This window comes from Opisthocomus hoazin, chromosome W (assembly GCF_030867145.1).
Source record: "Opisthocomus hoazin isolate bOpiHoa1 chromosome W, bOpiHoa1.hap1, whole genome shotgun sequence".
In the NCBI taxonomy this organism is placed as follows: domain Eukaryota; kingdom Metazoa; phylum Chordata; class Aves; order Opisthocomiformes; family Opisthocomidae; genus Opisthocomus; species Opisthocomus hoazin.
Window position 1 is genome coordinate 20,787,491 of NC_134453.1, and position 17,966 is coordinate 20,805,456.

The following is a 17,966-nucleotide window of genomic DNA, read 5'->3' on the forward strand; positions in this document are numbered from 1 at the left end:
TGCGTGTTCACAACCTTCCACTGATACAGAAAGGAAATCTGCTTGTAAATATTGTGTTGTCTGGAAGTCATATTGTCCTCCAGGGAGGTTTTGTTTTTACTTTATCAAGGAAGGGGAATTTGATCCTCACGCTAAAGTACGGAGGATGCCTTCATTTAAAGCAAAACAGTTTGTCTCTTTCCCAGCGTAAACACGCATGCTCAGCGGCTCAGAATCTCTCTTTCAGGCAGCACACCGACATACAGAAAATGTCGCTGGATATAACTTTCCTCGGCACAGGCTCAGCGTATCCCTCTCCAACAAGAGGCGCGTCGGCATTGGTGCTTCGCCGAGAAGTAGAGTGCTGGCTCTTTGACTGCAGCAAGGGCACTCAAACCCAGTTCATGCTGTTGAGAGGTATTGTGAGGAGGGAAGGGGAGCAGGTTTATAAAATCTAAACAAAAGACTTCATCCTCGTGGTATTTGAATACACACTAACCATGCCTGAGCGTCGGAAGGTGCTGCGTATGGATGGCAGGTGCTGGACCTTCTGTGCGGTAGTCCCTGATTGCTCTTTGGTGAAGAACTGTGTTCGAGAACCAGACTCTCCTGAATTAATTTCTTGGGCTTTGTAATTTGAAACGTGGGCCACGGACTGTCTTTAAACTGGCACGGTTTGCATTTGTCTGAAGACAGCTCTGGACAATACCTGCTGTGAGCCTTCCTGTCAGTAAATACTGTGCTTATATTCGTGGTAACTTTTACATTTTGGCGAATGAAGTAGAAGCCAGACTTCCCTTCAGTCGCTGTGCTTTTGTAGTCTGCCGCGGCAGGAGCGGGGTTCTGACTCTCAAGTTATAAAGATGGAATTACCAGTTACAAACAGGAAACCAACCTCCTGCTCCCCCCAAATCTGAAGCTATCAGGGGATTTAATGGCCAAGTGAACAGACCAATTTTTACTAAATTTACTGGTTTTTACTAAGTTGTTCTTAAAACGAAGAGGTTCTGTCCTTATTGCTCGGTCCTAACAGATGCTGGAGAAAATGCCTTACCGCAAGGAATCGGGAACTTAGCTCACAGAGGCGACTGAGGCAGCCCGATTAAAGTACACGTGTCTGTAATGAGAGAAAATTCTGGACTTTTTTAAACTGGCAAGGGCAGGGCCCAGTGCTGGGGAGCTGGCGTGAGACAAACTCGAGCGCGAAACAAAGCCCAAATCCTTAAGTGCAATTTTTTGTCTCTTCAGAACAAACCAGTGAGGAACTGTGGGGTTCTTGCCTTTTAAAAAAACCTCTGAAATCAAAAGGCTGGCTTTTTTATTTTATTTTATTTTAATTATGTTAATTTGCTAAATTCAAAACTAGGAAGGACACAAATTCCACTTCATGTTTCTTGTTAGTCTACAGTTTCCACGTAGCGTATGAAAGCACAACTGCTTTCCAGCACTTCCTTGCGTTCTAACATGGCAGGTGTCACCAGTCGATTCTCTTCCGTGCCTGTAGCACCTTTTGCTTAGAAGCGACTAAAACTTCTCTTGGCAGTCTTTCCTGGATAAATAAAGCCAAAATAAACATTGTGTGGAAACTTATCACTACCGTGGAGAAAAAAATACTTTGTGGTTTGGGATTTATTTCTTAAACGCTGGTTTTATTTTCATTTCCCTCCTTCCTTATTTCCTACTTCATGCCAAAAAGTGATGATTTCTGAGTCGGTACGGTGTTCGTTTATTTTCCTATCTTTCCCTGTTTTGTTTTTCTTTCCCTGTCGTTCTAATCAATAGGCAGAATTACCAAGATTTTCATAACTCATCTTCACGGTGACCACTTCTTTGGCCTTCCTGGCCTGCTGTGTACGCTCAGCCTCCAAAGCAGCCCTGACCCGACCAAACCACCCATCGATATTTACGGACCGGTAGGGCTGCGGAACTTCATACGGAGGAGCATGGAGCTCTCCCACTCACAGCTTCTCTTTCCCTATGCTGTTCACGAACTGGTGCCTACAAGGGACCAGTGCCCCGCAGAAGAATTTAGAGAGTTTTCCTCCTTGGACGGAGATGAAGTGTTGTGGGCCTCAGCAGGGCCCCCAGCGCGGTGCAATTGATGAGGGAGGATGTGTTGGAACTTGTGGGCCATAAACCCTGGGAAGAAAGGAGTTATTGCCCAGCCATCCTGACCCTGAGAAGAAGAGAGATAGTGCCGAGCCATCCTGAGGGAGGAAGCAAGGCCTTGGATAAGATAAGAAAAGAATGTGTCTGCATGGCCTTAGTTTAGATGAGCTTAGGAAAAGAATGTGTCTGTATTAGCAACTGTGTTAACCAATCAATAGGTGCCTAGTTTGAAACTTAACCAATCAGTTTAAAACACGCTACCTTCTGATCTGTATAAATGTATGTGTGTAAGAACAATAAAACGATCATCCTGCTTGCATCAAGCAGGTGTCCCGTCTCTCAATCGCGGCAAATTGGTGACCCCGACGTGATTCGGAGAGAACCACCTATCTGCATGGCATGCTGCGAGTCCCACAGGACGTTGAATGAGCTGCTGAAAGGAAGCAGGAGCCGGCTTAAACAATCCCTCCGGAGCTGAGAGGTGAGCTGTGGGAAACATGGGAAGTCAGACGTCTTCCCCAGAGAGAGACGTATATGAGCTTATGAAAGCTCTCCTTAAAAAACATGGAAAGAATATTTCTGGGCATGATCTTAAACTGATACTTAAATGGGTACAAGTGAAGATGTCCACCGTAACTGCGTCTACTATCTTTACGTGGGAACTTTGGGACGATGTGGGGGTGAAACTATGGGACGCGGCAACAACAGGGAACGCTGAAGCGCAGCGTATGCTCCCCTGGTGGAGAAGTGTTTTTGAGACTTTAAAAGCGCAAGAGAAAAATCATAAAGACAAAGCAGGGGAGGAGGATAACTCTCCCACGGCGCCTCCGGTGCTGCCGGAGAACAAACCTTTAAGAGTGTGTGCTGCAGGATACCCCCCAGGGGGGGATCCTTTTGACCCAGGTCCGGTGGATCCGGAAACAGAACCGGATCTCTACCCCCCTAACCCGCGCGATGTGTGGGCTAATATAAAACACCAAGCCTTGAAGGAGGGGGAGTTAGAAATCGCTAAAACAATTGTAGCCCCTGTGATCTATCAGGGTCGGGGGGCTCAGTGGGAGGCTTTATCTTTCTCGGTAATTAAGGAACTGCGTCGTACTGTTACTGAGCACGGGCTTTCGTCTCCGTATTTTGCAAGTTTGCTGTCTTCTGTTTTTGACACTTATGTTATGACTCCGCATGATTTAAAATCTTTAGCGCAACTGTTACTGACTCCGACACAGTACTCCCTGTGGGAGTCACACTGGAGGGGGGGACTCCAGGCACTCTGTCACGACTTACGTGGGTCACGGCAATGCAGCTATAGCTGCGCTGACTATCGAACACCTTACTGGCACGGGTCAGTATTCTGATCTGGTGGCTCAAGCCCGGGATATCCCACGGGAAGCTCTTGAGGCAACTCGTGAAGAAGCTAAAAAAGCCCTTTTTAAGGTCCCTGACTCACAAAAACCGCAAAAAACCTTCACTACGATTACCCAGGACCCCCGGGAACCTTATATGCAGTTTATTGACAGGCTGAAGCAAGCTCTGGAGCGTCAGATAGACAACACAGAAGCGCGGGAGATTTTGTTGTTAAAATTGGCTGTAAAAAATGCTAATGTGGATTGTAAAAAGTTACTGAAATCTCTCCCAAATCCAAACCCCACACTGGTGGAAATGGTAGAAGCTTGTAATAGAATTGGCACTATGGATCATAAATTTGAAGCCATGGCTGCTGCTTTTGCGGCCATGCACAGCTCTGGGGGGCCCGGGAATTGTTATAGTTGCGGCAAACCAGGTCATTTGAAAAAAAACCTGTTTGGCTACCAATGCTGGTGCCAGGCCCCAGGCCCTTGGGGTCTGCCCTAGATGCCGAAAAGGGCGTCATTATGCTAATCAATGTCGGTCTAAGTATGATTTCCAGGGTCAACCGATACAGGGAAACCGATTGCGGAGCGCGGGGCAGCGACGCGCGCAGACACAAGTACCGCAGCCGACGTTTCAACCCCTACGGAGGGAATCAGCAGTGTCTCAAGTCTCCACCCAACAGCAGCTGGTAGCGCTGGATTGGACCTGGCAACCTCCCACACAGTAACGTTGCTCGATTCCTCGGTTCACTTATTGTTAACAAATGTTTTGGGGCCCCTACCCCCAAAAACTCAAGCGCTTTTGTTAGGAAGATCATCTACCACCTTGTCAGGACTTTTTGTACTACCAGAGGTTATTGATTCTGACAGTAATGATGAAATTAAAATCATGGCATGGACCCCGTTTCCTCCTTGCACGGTACCAGAAGGCAGCCGTATAGCACAATTGATATTGATTCCCACAGTGACAAACTCCCCAGTTCCTAACCAACCTCAACAAAGGCAGAGAGGGTTTAAATCTACGGGGGACCCACAAATTTTATGGGTACAGTCTATTTCTCAGAAACGACCTGTGTACCAATGTACCCTTATTCGTGGGGGGCAGCAAGTAATATTAAATGGGATTATTGATACTGGAGCTGATGTCACAGTAATATCCCAGGCCAAGTGGCCTCCACAATGGCCTCTGGCTAATGTTTCCCAGACATTGGCTGGAACTGGGGGAACTGGTAAAAGTCACCAAAGCGTAGAATTAATCCAAATCCAAGGTCCGGAAGGGCATACAGCTTCTGTTAAGCCTTTTGTGTTACCTGTTCCTATGGTCCTGTGGGGGCGCGACGTACTGTCTCAGTGGGGAATGTCTATCCGGACCCATTTTTAGGTGGGGCCATTGAAGTGCGCGACACCCTGAAATTAACTTGGAAAACCGATGACCCTATTTGGGTAGATCAATGGCCCCTCCCTCTGGAAAAGCTTCGCGCCCTCCAGGAATTAGTCACGGAGCAGTTAACAAAAGGGCACATCGTGCCCTCCACTAGCCCTTGGAATTCACCTGTCTTTGTCATCAAGAAACAAACTGGCAAGTGGCGCTTACTCCATGACCTTAGAAAAATTAATGACGCTATGGAAGATATGGGAGCCCTTCAACCAGGACTCCCGTCCCCTACTATGATCCCTCGAGATTGGCACTTGACTGTTGTTGACCTCAAAGACTGCTTTTTTAATATCCCACTGCATCCAGACGATGCTCCTAAATTTGCCTTTTCAGTTCCAAGCGTCAACATGCAAGCCCCATTGCAAAGACACCAGTGGGCTGTGCTGCCACAGGGAATGAAGAATAGTCCTACGATTTGTCAGTGGTACGTAGCTAAAGTACTTACCCCTGTTAGAACTACAATGCCTAGTGTCTTGTTGTATCACTATATGGATGACATCCTGGTGGCTGCACAACTCCATGGAGTCATGGAGGAAGCCGTAGCTCTTGTCATGGCTGCCGTTAACTCGGCAGGCCTCTGTATTGCGCCGGAAAAAATTCAAAAAATATCTCCATGGAAATACTTAGGTTGGCGCATCAGGGCCCAGACTATAATTCCCCAACCTCTGCAGATACAGACAGACATACAAAATTTACATGATGCACAAAAATTGTTGGGAACAATCAATTGGGTTCGACCACTGTTGGGGATTTCTAATGCAGATTTAAGTCCTTTATTTAGACTGCTAAAAGGGGACACTGACTTACGCTCCCCCCGCAGTCTTGACCCTGAAGCCACTACTTCCCTGCAAAAGGTTGCTACAGCAATTAGTCTTCGACAAGCACATCGATGGGCTCCCGAACTACCCTTTTTTCTGATTATTTTGAACCCCGCTCGACAACCTCATGCGCTAATATTTCAGTGGGATTCTCAGAAATCAGACCCACTGCTAATTATTGAATGGATTTTCTTACCCAATCAATCTGCAAAGACTATTTCAACACAGCACGAGATGTTTGCATCTTTAATCATTAGAGCCCGGCAACGTTTGCTGACACTATCAGGAATGGACTTTGCCTGCATCTGTTTGCCTGTGGCAAGTACTTACTTACAGTGGCTCCACCAACAATCCGATGCCTTCAGTGTAGCAATAGCTGGCTATACAGGACAACTTACTTCTCACCCGCCATCTCATAAGCTACTCAATGCTGACTTTCATCTTCTGTCCAGGCCAAAAAGAAGCGACCAACCCTTGCAGGCCCTCACCGTGTTTACGGACGGCTCTGGAAAGTCGCATAAATCGGTCATCTTATGGTGGGATGACCAACGTGGACAATGGGACTCGGATATAGACACTGTGCCTGGTTCTCCTCAGATAGTAGAACTGAACACAGTTGTTCAAGTTTTCCAAAAGTGGTCCACACCGCTTAACATAATTACTGACTCAGCTTATGTTGCAGGAATTGTTGAACGGGCTGAAGCATCTGTGTTACGTGATGTCTCACATTCTGAATTGTTTGCTTTATTGCAGGAACTTATTTTCCTCCTGGACTCGCGCCCTCATCCCTATTTTGTCATGCATGTCAGGGCACATACTGTTTTACCTGGTTTTATTGCAGAAGGGAATCGACGAGCTGATATGCTTACTTTACCAGTGCAAGTATTACCGGATCGCATAGCACAGGCTAAACTCAGCCATTCTTTTTTTCACCAGAATGCTGGAGGTCTTAAACGCCAATTTGACCTCACTACCCAGCAAGCAACTAACATTATCGCCGTGTGTCCTGACTGTCAAAAACACTCCTTTCCGTCGGTAGCGGGAAGAGTTAATCCTAGGGGACTGCAGAGCTTACAACTGTGGCAAACTGATGTAACCCACTTTTCAGAATTTGGTCATCTAAAATGTATTCACTCTTCCATTGATACCTTTTCTGGTGCCTTATTTACCTCCTGCCACACAGGAGAAAAGACACATGATGTTCAAAAACATTTAATGCGTGTCTTTGCCACTTTAGGTATACCCTCTCAAATCAAGATGGACAACGGCCCTGCCTACGTGTCCACCGCAACAAAAGCTTTTTTTAACTCCTGGGGTATTACTCACGTTACTGGCATTCCTCACTCCCCTACAGGCCAATCCTTAATTGAACGCTCTCATCAATCTCTGAAACATTTATTACAACAACAAAAAGGGGGAGTAGGGACTGCTACCCCTGAGGAGCGTCTACAGAAAGCCTTATATGTTTTTAATTTTTTAAATTGTTCTCTGTTAGACAGCAACCCTCCGATAGTTCGTCATTTTAATACAAACGCTTCGTTTGAAGCAACAATCAAGGCCCCAGTATTGATTCGAGATCCTGAAACAGGTAAGATCATGGGACCCTACCCCCTTATCACGTGGGGCAGAGGTTATGCTTGTGTTTCCACAGAAAGAGGCCCCCGATGGATTCCAGCAAAAAGTGTGCGGCCTTTCCGTGAATCGTTACCACAACCATCTGAGGACGAATCGGATCGCACCCGGGACCAACCTTCAGAGCAGCAAGTTGGTGAACCTCCTCCAGAGGACCAGGACAATCAGGACGGTTGAATCATAAACATAGAAGGACTGTATGAACCAGCATATAGAAACACCAGTCACAAAAGTTTCGTGTCTTTTCTGTAACACTTGCGAACCATGGGTTTTGTGTAAATGCTATAAAGACAGCAGTGTATGCTTTGGCTGTTTTTATTTTTCAGTTATTACTTCTTCCATGCCTGTTGCAGTGTTTGCAAAAACTAATAACACGCTCAGTAAAAGGAATTCTTATTGTACAACAGGAAGGGGGAGATGTGGGCCTCAGCAGGGCCCCCAGCGCGGTGCAATTGATGAGGGAGGATGTGTTGGAACTTGTGGGCCATAAACCCTGGGAAGAAAGGAGTTACTGCCCAGCCATCCTGACCCTGAGAAGAAGAGAGATAGTGCCGAGCCATCCTGAGGGAGGAAGCAAGGCCTTGGATAAGATAAGAAAAGAATGTGTCTGCATGGCCTTAGTTTAGATGAGCTTAGGAAAAGAATGTGTCTGTATTAGCAATTGTGTTAACCAATCAATAGGTGCCTAGTTTGAAACTTAACCAATCAGTTTAAAACACGCTACCTTCTGATCTGTATAAATGTATGTGTGTAAGAACAATAAAACGATCATCCTGCTTGCATCAAGCAGTGTCCCGTCTCTCAATCGCGGCAAAGTGTCTCCACAGGGAGCACAAGGGAGGATTCTCCACCTGGATCCCGTGGAAAACTCCTACTTGCTGGTAGAGGATGAGCAGGTGGTTCTGTAAGCGTTTCGCCTTTTTCACCGCATACCTTCATTTGGCTTTGTGGTGGAAGAGAAGCCCCGGACCAGGAAACTCAATGTGCAGAAACTGAAAGACCTTGGTAACTATTCTGACATATTTTTCCTCTTTTCAATCTTTTTAAAATGCCTCAATGCATGTGTTCAAGCTGAGTAGCGACTCCGATTTTCAGCAAATGTAACAAAATTGGGTTCACAGGCAGTTAAAGGCTTTTTACCACCTCCTTTCTAGGGGATCTGGCAAAGTAGAGCTGCTGTATCTCTCCGTAATCTATTTTAATTCATTTTTCCATTTTCTATTAAAGGCATTGTCATACTTCATACCAATGCAGCAGTCTGAATTGGTGTAACACCAGTGCCGATTAATATTGCAGACCATTCTCATACTGGGAAGAGCAAAGAAGTTCAGAACAAGTTTAAAAAGCACAACGTGGCTTTCAGGGAAATGTATGGCCAGTGTGTTTGCATGACTTTACTGACTTTTATATGAAGAATATAGCTTTTCTTCAAACACACTTCCTGCTAATGTTATAAGCTCTTTATTTGCATGAAGTATGTGAAATACCAATTGCTATTTATATTCAGGTTGTATTTTTTCAGTGAGACAGCGCTATATATATATATCTCTCTCTATCTTAGGTGATTTTTTTTTATAAACCTGATGCTTACCGTGATACTTATGGATTCTTTTTATTTTATGGACAGAGAGGACGACTTTCCCTTGGTCGAGGAGGACTGTGTGAGGGATCACTTAAGCGACCTGGACGTCCACAAATCCATGGGCCCCGATGGAATGCACCCACGAGTGCTGAGGGAGCTGGCAGATGTCATTGCTGAGCCACTCTCCATCATCTTTGAGAGGTCCTGGAGGACAGGAGAGGTGCCCGAGGACTGGAGAAAGGCCAATGTCACTCCAATCTTCAAAAAGGGCAAGAAGGAGGACCCAGGGAACTACAGGCCGGTCAGCCTCACCTCCATCCCGGGAAAGGTGATGGAGCAGCTTATCCTGGAGGCCATCATCAAGCAAGTGGAAGAAAAGAAGGTTATCAGGAGTAGTCAGCATGGATTCACCAAGGGGAAATCATGCCTGACCAATCTGATAGCTTTCTACGATGACATGACTGGCTGGGTGGACGAAGGGAGAGCAGTGGATGTTGTCTACCTTGACTTCAGCAAGGCTTTTGACACAGTCTCCCATAATATCCTCCTAGGGAAGCTCAGGAAGTATGGGCTGGATGAGTGGTCGGTGAAGTGGATTGAGAACTGGCTGAATGGCAGAACTCAGAGGGTTGTCATCAGCGGTGCTGAGTCTAGTTGGAGGCTGGTAACTAGTGGTGTCCCCCAGGGGTCAGTACTGGGCCCAGCCTTGTTTAACTTCTTTGTCAACGACCTGGATGAAGAGTTAGAATGTACCCTCAGCAAGTTTGCTGATGACACCAAACTGGGAGGTGTGGTAGATACACCGGAAGGCTGTGCTGCCATTCAGCGTGACCTGGATAGGCTGGAAAGCTGGGCAGAGAGGAACCTGATGAGGTTCAACAAAGGCAAATGCAGGGTCCTGCACCTGGGGAGGAACAACCCCATGCACCAGTACAGGCTTGGGGTGGACCTGCTGGAGAGCAGCTCTGCGGAGAGGGACCTGGGTGTCCTGCTGGACAACAGGTTAACCATGAGCCAGCAGTGTGCCCTGGCTGCCAAGAAAGCCAATGGGATCCTGGGGTGCATCAAGAAGAGTGTGGCCAGCAGGTCGAGGGAGGTTCTCCTTCCCCTCTACACTGCCCTAGTGAGGCCCCATCTGGAGTACTGTGTCCAGTTCTGGGCTCCCCAGTTCAAGAAAGATGAGGAGCTACTGGAGAGAGTCCAGCGGAGGGCTACAAGGATGGTGAGGGGACTGGAACATCTCCCCTACGAGGAGAGGCTGAGGGAGCTGGGCTTGTTCAGCCTGAAGAAGAGAAGGCTGCGAGGGGACCTAATATATGCTTACAAATATCTGAAGGGTGTGTGTCAGGAAGATGGGGCCAAGCTCTTTTCAGTGGTGCCCAGCAACAGGACAAGGGGCAACAGGCACAAACTGAAGCAGAGGAAGTTCCGTCTGAACATGAGGAAGAATTTCTTCCCTCTGAGGGTGACGGAGCCCTGGAACAGGCTGCCCAGGGAGGTTGTGGAGTCTCCTTCTCTGGAGATATTCAAGACCCACCTGGACGAGGTCCTTTGCAGCCTGCTGTAGGTGACCCTGCTTCGGCAGGAGGGTTGGACTAGATGACCCACAGAGGTCCCTTCCAACCCCTACCATTCTGTGAGTCTGTGATTCTTTTGCCTTTATTTACCAGGAGTTCAGCCGGGTCCGTTATATGGGAAACTGAAGAACAGAACAGCAATCGTGCTAGAAAACAGAGTAATGATTTCTCCTGCAGATGTCTTAGAAGACCCTGTTCCCGGAAGAAAAATTTGCATTTTGGGGGATTGTTCAGGAGTGGTTGGAGATGTGGCCGTGAAGCTTTGCTGTGAAGCAGATGTGCTGATACATGAAGCCACGCTGGACGATACCCAAGAGGAAAAGGCCAGAGAGCATGGTCATAGCGCTCTAAAAATGGCATCACATCTTGAAACATTGTGCAAAGTTAAGAAGCTGGTTTTGACTCACTTCAGTCAGCGGTATAAACCAGCTGCTGAGAGAGGTGAGGGAGATACGGACGTCACCGAACTGAAGAGGCAGGCAGAGTCAGCGTTAGATGGTCAAGAAGTAATACTAGCTGAGGATTTTATGACAATAGAAATTCCAATGAAAAATTGAAAATGATAGTTTTAGCGAGCTCTGTATGAAGACATCAGGGAGCAGGGTGTTGGACAGCACTTAAAAATGATGGTAGGGTTTCTGCTGTCGAAATTAGTTCTCTTCTGTGGCATGCAGAGAACCATTGCAAAGTGGGGAGATTACCAGGTACATTCAGCGTTGCTTCTGTAAAGCAAGAAAAAAGGATGCTCAAACATCGGGAACGTGGAATGAATTTGTAAGTGGTGGTTTCGGACACCTAGCTTCCCCAGAAACCGAATATGTAGGCTGGCGCCAGCCGTCACAACCTGGGGGTTTTCCTTGGACTGCAGATTCCTAGAGCAGAGCGCTGGATCGCTTGGCCGAATACAGCCCTCGGGAAGGTTTGTGTTCTGCACCAGAATTGAAGATACTTTGCCTGTTACAAGCTTTTGAATAACATCAAAACTTGTATACGGTATTTTGTAACTGTTATCCGATTTCTGTGCAAGAGGACTATTATGCTGAAACTAATAAAGTGTGTGTAACTCTGCCATGTGTTTGTAACGGGGGGTGTTGCTATGCTGAAGTTGAGGAGCTCTTCTCATTCTCCCTTTGCACACGAAGTTTCCTCATAAATAAATACAGGTTAGGTTTCCTGTCAGAAGTGAATCGCTTGTAACAGTTTGATTCACGCTCTGGAGCGTGAGCCCTGAAGTTTGCATACCTGTTCCTTACATCAGTAAAACTTTGAAAGTATGCTCTGGAAGTCTTTAGGCAGATGACAAGTAGTCTTTCCTAAAATGTTCCTCCAAGTGCATTTGCAAAGACAAATTACCCTGGTAAAAGTGTATTTCTTCGTATTTCTCTTTGTAGAAGTACCCCTACGGGAGGAATATAGCTGTATAGCTCAGTCTGTTTCTGCAATGACTTTGCTCTTACGGTTAAGGGACATGCAGACCAACTTTACCTCCTTTTCTTCCCACCTCAAAACAAGCTAGAAGTTGGACTTCCCCAGATTTTAGCTCAATTTTTCTGGCCAAAAGTGAAATCCATGGTTTTGAAAAATCTACCCCTAAATATGTCTCCCCTAGCATGCATTCCTGAAAGCTGAAACGCTTCGTAGCTTCCTAATAAACACCGAGAACTCGAGCAGGTTTGAGTACAGCTGCTGGAGTTTGTGCTTGTACTTTTGTTGAGTTGATGGCGATACAGATGGAAAATGGATTGGTTTTAACACAGTTTCCCTCCCTACTTTAAATGCAGAATAGCAAAGCTCCAGCAAATGAAAACACTCTTTAAAGATCCCTCCCGTGTTAGTGGTATATGGTCTATATACAAGCGTATCTACTTCTATACGGTGATAAGCCTCCCCCAGACCAAGCTGGTGAGGTGAGGATGTTAAATCATGCAGAGAATTTTTCTATACTGTCCATGTTTTCATCACTAAGATCATACTTGGCTGCAATTAAGCAACAGTCTTCAAAGAAAAAGAAAAGGAGTGTGATTTCCTGGTGTTTGACTAAGCTGGTCAAATCGAAGTGGATGTCTGGTCCTCACCTTTCAGAGAGACTCTGTCTTGCCTGCGGTTGCGGTAACGCCGAACGGAATTACACCAACATTAATATTCCCTGCTTCAAATGTTCTTCGAATGTAGAGGAAGTTAAGTCTCTGATTTCTTTAAAAAAAAAATATTGGGAAGAGTTGCAAACCTGAAGAATGTGACTGCTGGAGCAGAAACTCACTGATCTCTACGACTTCTCTCTTAAAAACGGTGCAAAGTGCGCCGAGTCTACAGATCATGCAGTGGCACCGTTCTTCCCCTCCATAAATTGTTTCTCTTTTGTAAGATAAAAATTAATGGCAAGGTGCAGAGATCTGAATATCCCACTGTGCTTTATGTAGTCAAAGGCTGAGCAGACTCCAGCTGTTCTGTGTTTCATACAGCGGAAGAAGAACTTTCTTCATTGTCCTGACCTGCTCTGCTGCGTCTGCTTCCACACTGGAAAAACTGAAAATCCCAATTTCTAAGCAATTCACATTTGTGATACAAAGTTTAGGGAACAACTTCAAGGCTTTGTGGGAATTCACTGGATACCACCTGCAAATGGCAAAATGGGAGGATGGAAATAATAACAAGGGACAACTCAAAAGCCTCCGCAACCTGAACTGTGTGCGTCCACCACTGCAGCTCATCTCCCCACGCTGCTGGATCGCGCCACTCCAGAACTGAGACTGGATTATCCATTCCAGCAGTAAATACGTTTTTTTTGCATTCATGTGGTTAGTTAATTGCTGTGAATTCAGGAATGTGTTCGGTTCCCATTCAAATGGTGGAGGGTGTGGGTAGACGGGTGAGATGACTCGCAGGCTCCCAGCGCGCCGGTCCAGTGCTCGCCTTGCTAAGCGACCACTGATTCTCGTTAGCCTGCAAGCAAATGGCCTCTGGGCTCATTTTTGGCTGGGTTACCGGGTCGGTGAGCGAGCTGCCTTGCTGCACGACTTGTACAAGAGTTAAACAATGGAGGGTGCAGAAGTGCTTGGCCAGAAATGAGGAGCTGCTTGGGGCCCCCCTTTTTTAGCAGTACTGAGCTGATAGACTGGGGCAGTCCTACCACATAGCTGCATCCTGACCCAACCCCAACCTGGCCAAACAGAGCAGGGTATTCCATACCATGTGCCGTCATGCTGGGTTCCAGTGGGGGGGAGCTGGGGGCGAGAACTCTCTTGCGGCTCGGGAGTTCGCGTTGGCGGTCATGGAGGGTAGCTCTGTGGGTTGTGCGGTTTGTGTTGTGTTTTCTCCTTATCTATATCGTTGTTGTTCCTGTTCCCTTTGTTTTCTGTTCTGTTAAACTGCCCTTATCCCGACCCACCAGTTTCTGCCTGTTTCTTTCCGTTCTCCTCCGCAAACCAGCGGGGGGAGGGGCGGCCGCGTGGCGCTTTTGTTGCCAGCCGCAGCCAAACCATAACAATCCTAAATACGTTTTAGGATCTAAATCCTAAAGAAGAACGGGTCAGTTTGGACAAAGGACAGCAAGGGGAAGAACGTATCAAATTGAAACAGCAGGCCAGGTCCTCTTCGGGTATTAGGTCTGAGGACTTTGTCGCACAGACTTGACATGTTAGTGCATTTTTAGTGGTGATTTATTCCGTACGGACTGTCAAGGGAGGAAGTGCTCATTTCATCTAAGCTGAGAAGAAGTGCTGCAAGTTGCCTGGTCTATATTGAAGGCTGGATGAACTGCCGTCTGTCATTTTTAAAACCAGTTTCTTTTTTGGTATGTTGATGAAAGCGGGTACACTTAGTGCTGGAGTTATGTGAAATTCCTTTATCTTCCATTTAATATATTTTACTATTTGTGATCGAATTGTAGTTGTCTCTTTCTCAGCAGACTCATGTGTCTTTGCTTACCGTGGTCCACTCCTCTCTCTTAAGTCTGGATACTAAATTACTTCATAAATCTGACCGCTAGTGAGACTTGAATTAAATTAATGGGAACATGTGCTCCAGGAAGGACAGAAGAATTTGGACCATAAATTGTTTTCTCAATCAGTTTATCTTTCCATTAACCATTTGTTAATTACCAGAGAACAAAATTCCTTTGCATTAAAATATATTTGCCTGAGAATATTTTGTCTGACAGCAGGTGAAGGACTCCGGTCTGGTCCCGTGGGGACTGGGAGGGTGTTTTAACAAGTTCTGGGTATGTAAATGAAGTTGTTGGGTTTTTTTTAGCTTTGAATAACTTATTTTGAAAATTCTTCTGCTTTCCTGGAAGAGTTCCTCAGGTTGGTTCCTGTTTTTAGCTGGTACTAGCAGAGGGACTTGATAAACTGCGAAAGAAGCTTTTTATGTTACGGGAAAGCGGAGGAAGGAGGAAATAAGATGTGAAGAGTTTTGTAACAGCAGAGGTGTCCCTGCCTTTTACGTGTAGCTGTGAACCGAATGGACGAGCGCTGATCAAAGGGAGTGAGGGTAAATCTTCCTGAGCTTGCAAAAAAGGCTGAGAAATAAGTTATCTACAGCACAAAAAACGGTTAGCAGCTCCAAGCGTGGTGAGGCTGGAGAGCTCGAGATCATGTCTGGGCTCTAAATACAGCTGGGAAAGGGATCCCTGATGCTAGAGCTGGTTCAGCCTTTGGTATCAACCACTCCCCATGGCCCATGGTGGGACTTTTCATCTGTCAGTGCGGAAGAAACATGATCTTCTTTTGGGAGCATCCATATTTTTTTCTTAAACAGACTTTTAAAATAATTTGCTCTTACTGAATTACGTTCATTTATAAGGAAAAGGATATTAATTATTTACCTCGGATGGCTTCTTTCTAGAAATTTGATTTCTGGCGAGGTGGTAGGACTGATCCAGGTCTCACTGAAATCGGTGGTTTGGCACATAGTCACTAGAACAACTTAATGTATGTATTATTTATTAATAATAAAAACATATTGATTGGGATCTTGAGGTAGAACAAGTTGCAGAAATGTGATCGGGGTGACGTTTTGGGGAGGGGGGCAGGGACGGATGCTAAACCACAGCATGTTAAATCGATCCTGCTAGTACCAGCATTTGATATTTGAAAAATGTTTGCGTTCAAAGGAGTTAAAGCCGTTGGGAAGAGCACCATTTTGTTGGACACGGTATCCCTGCAGCCTTTCAAAATCACCTTAATGACTTGCAAAGGTCCTTCCCAGGATTAATTGTTGCTGGAGGTGTTTGGGTTTGGATAAACACGAGGCAGCAGCTCAGCGTCTTCCCTGGTGAAGCACCTACCCGGTGATCACCCCAGTCCCATTGCAGATCCACGGCAGTCCTTTCCTCGTCTGCCGGTGCCGGCTGCGGTGGCATTCACTGCGTCGTGACCCCAACAGCCACCATGCACCGAGGTTCGGGGACCAACGGTGGCACCGGCTCAACAGCTTGTGCACCCCCAAATCCCACATTCCACCATCCTGTAAAGCAGGACATCGCAATGATTGCTTTAAGAACCTCGAAACGGACATATATATAAACACAGAGAGTTACCACGACGTGCACGGTACTTTTAAGGTATCTAATTCAGATCCTTTCAGATTTAATACATGCTATAGAAATAAATTAATCACGTTACCCCATAACCCAGCTTCAGTGTCACTTTTGGGGATTTGCTTGTTGAATCTGCAGCTTGTTCACACCTGCTTGGAAATCTGGTGAAAGATTGCGCCACGTTTCCCAACACCCTTTCGTCTCCACTCCTAGAACAAAAATTTTTGGCTATGGAGATGGCTGACTGTTGAAAAGATGTTTAATACACGGTGTCTGTAAAGACAGCTCACTGCATCCCGATGGGATGTGGTTCATGGTACGCCTTAGAGGCGAACAAGGGCTATTGCCAATGGGAGGGGATTGAACATATTATATTTAGACTTATTCTTTGCCATTATACAACCAATGGGAAATCTGAAAATGATACTGCTTGGTCCTCAGCATTAACATTTTGCGGCTTTCATCCCCGTATTGGAGCAAATCGTCTCCCCAGATGAGGGGCTGCAGCTGGTTCTGCAAGCACAAGGGGGAAGAGACCCTGCTTACAAATTGCAAATTATTGAATGATTTAATTTTTTTTAAATGCCGTATGTTAGAGACAGGGAGGGGAAGCGCTGGCACGTAAGTCGCCAGCACAGGGGCTGGTGTGGGCAGCCTGTGAGTGCGTGGATCTGCCGCGCCGTGGTCCACAAGCCCGGCACGGGACGCGCTCCCCTTTGAACTGGAGCTCTCATCTCCCATCCATAGCACTTCCAAGACTCTAGAAATAGATAATTTGCAAGGCAGTGAGCAAATCCTGGTGTGAGGAGCCTTCAGTTACGTCTACCTAGGAAAAGATGACAAATATAGCAGCATTTTACATTGCTTTTCATCGCTAAGATGTTCTTAAAGGTGTGGAAGTGACCATAAATAACTTAGTAGTGTGAGCAGGAAATTTTGATATGGTAATATAACAATTTTTTAAAAATTTCCATCATTCTCTGTTCTTACCACAGTAGCTGTGGTAGCACACCAGCACCTTGCCAAACACCCCACTTACGCAGCAAAAATATATCGCTTTTTGGTATTGGATATGGTGTTTCATGTGCCTTTTCCCTTCTATTTTGTATTCTAACAGTGGTCCAGCACCACAAAGGTAGAAAGATGTAACCTTCTAGTTTATAAAACATTTAATCTTTTCCTTTTCAGCTGAATGCCTTTGGTGAGTTTGCTTTCGCTGGACGGGGCGATGAGGAATGGGAACAGCGGTCACGTTTGTGGCCCAGAGCGTTTGTTGGGGTGGGATTTGTGGGGCTTAGTGCTTTCGGAGGTCGCGTTTCACGGGGCCGGGCATTTGTTGGGGTTGCGTTTGCAGGGCTTTCAGCTTCCGGGGGTTGCGTTCACGGGGTGTAGTGCTTGCAGGGGTTGCACTCAAGGGAGCATGTGTCTGTTGGGGTCGCGTTTGCAGGGCTTTGTGCTTACGGGGGTTCTGTTTCTAGGGCCATACGTTAATGGGGGTTGCAGTTGCGGGGCTGTGCATCTACGGGGGTTGCATTTGCGGCCCCGTGCGTTCCTTGGGGTTGCATGTGCAGGGCTTTCAACTGTTGGGGGTCGCATTTGCGGGGTTTCCCACTTACGGGAGTTGTATTTGTGGGGCTTTGCACTTACGGGGAATGGCATTTTCGGGTTTTTGCAGTGGCAGGGGTTGCGTTCGCGGACCTGCGCGTTTGTTGGGGTTGCAGTTTGGGAGCGGTGCCTTCTTGGGGCCGCTCTTGCGGTCCCAGGAGCGCTGCCTGCCCCGCCCCGCCCGGCGCGCCGCCGCCGCACGCCAACCACAAAAACAAACCCCGAACGCGCCCGCCCGCACCGTTCTCCGGCTGCTGGCGGTGCGCGGCAGGCGCGCAGGCGCAGTGGCGGCGCGGGGGAGCTCGGCTGCGGCGGCAGCGGAGGGGGGGGCGGTGTTACCCGGA

General features: G+C 46.8%; 1 pseudogene; it reads left to right on the forward strand.

Annotated features, from left to right (window-relative positions):
- The first annotated feature begins 248 nt into the window (after positions 1-248).
- Positions 249-11,035, forward strand: LOC142365458 (zinc phosphodiesterase ELAC protein 1-like; annotated as a pseudogene).
- The last annotated feature ends 6,931 nt before the right edge of the window (positions 11,036-17,966 follow it).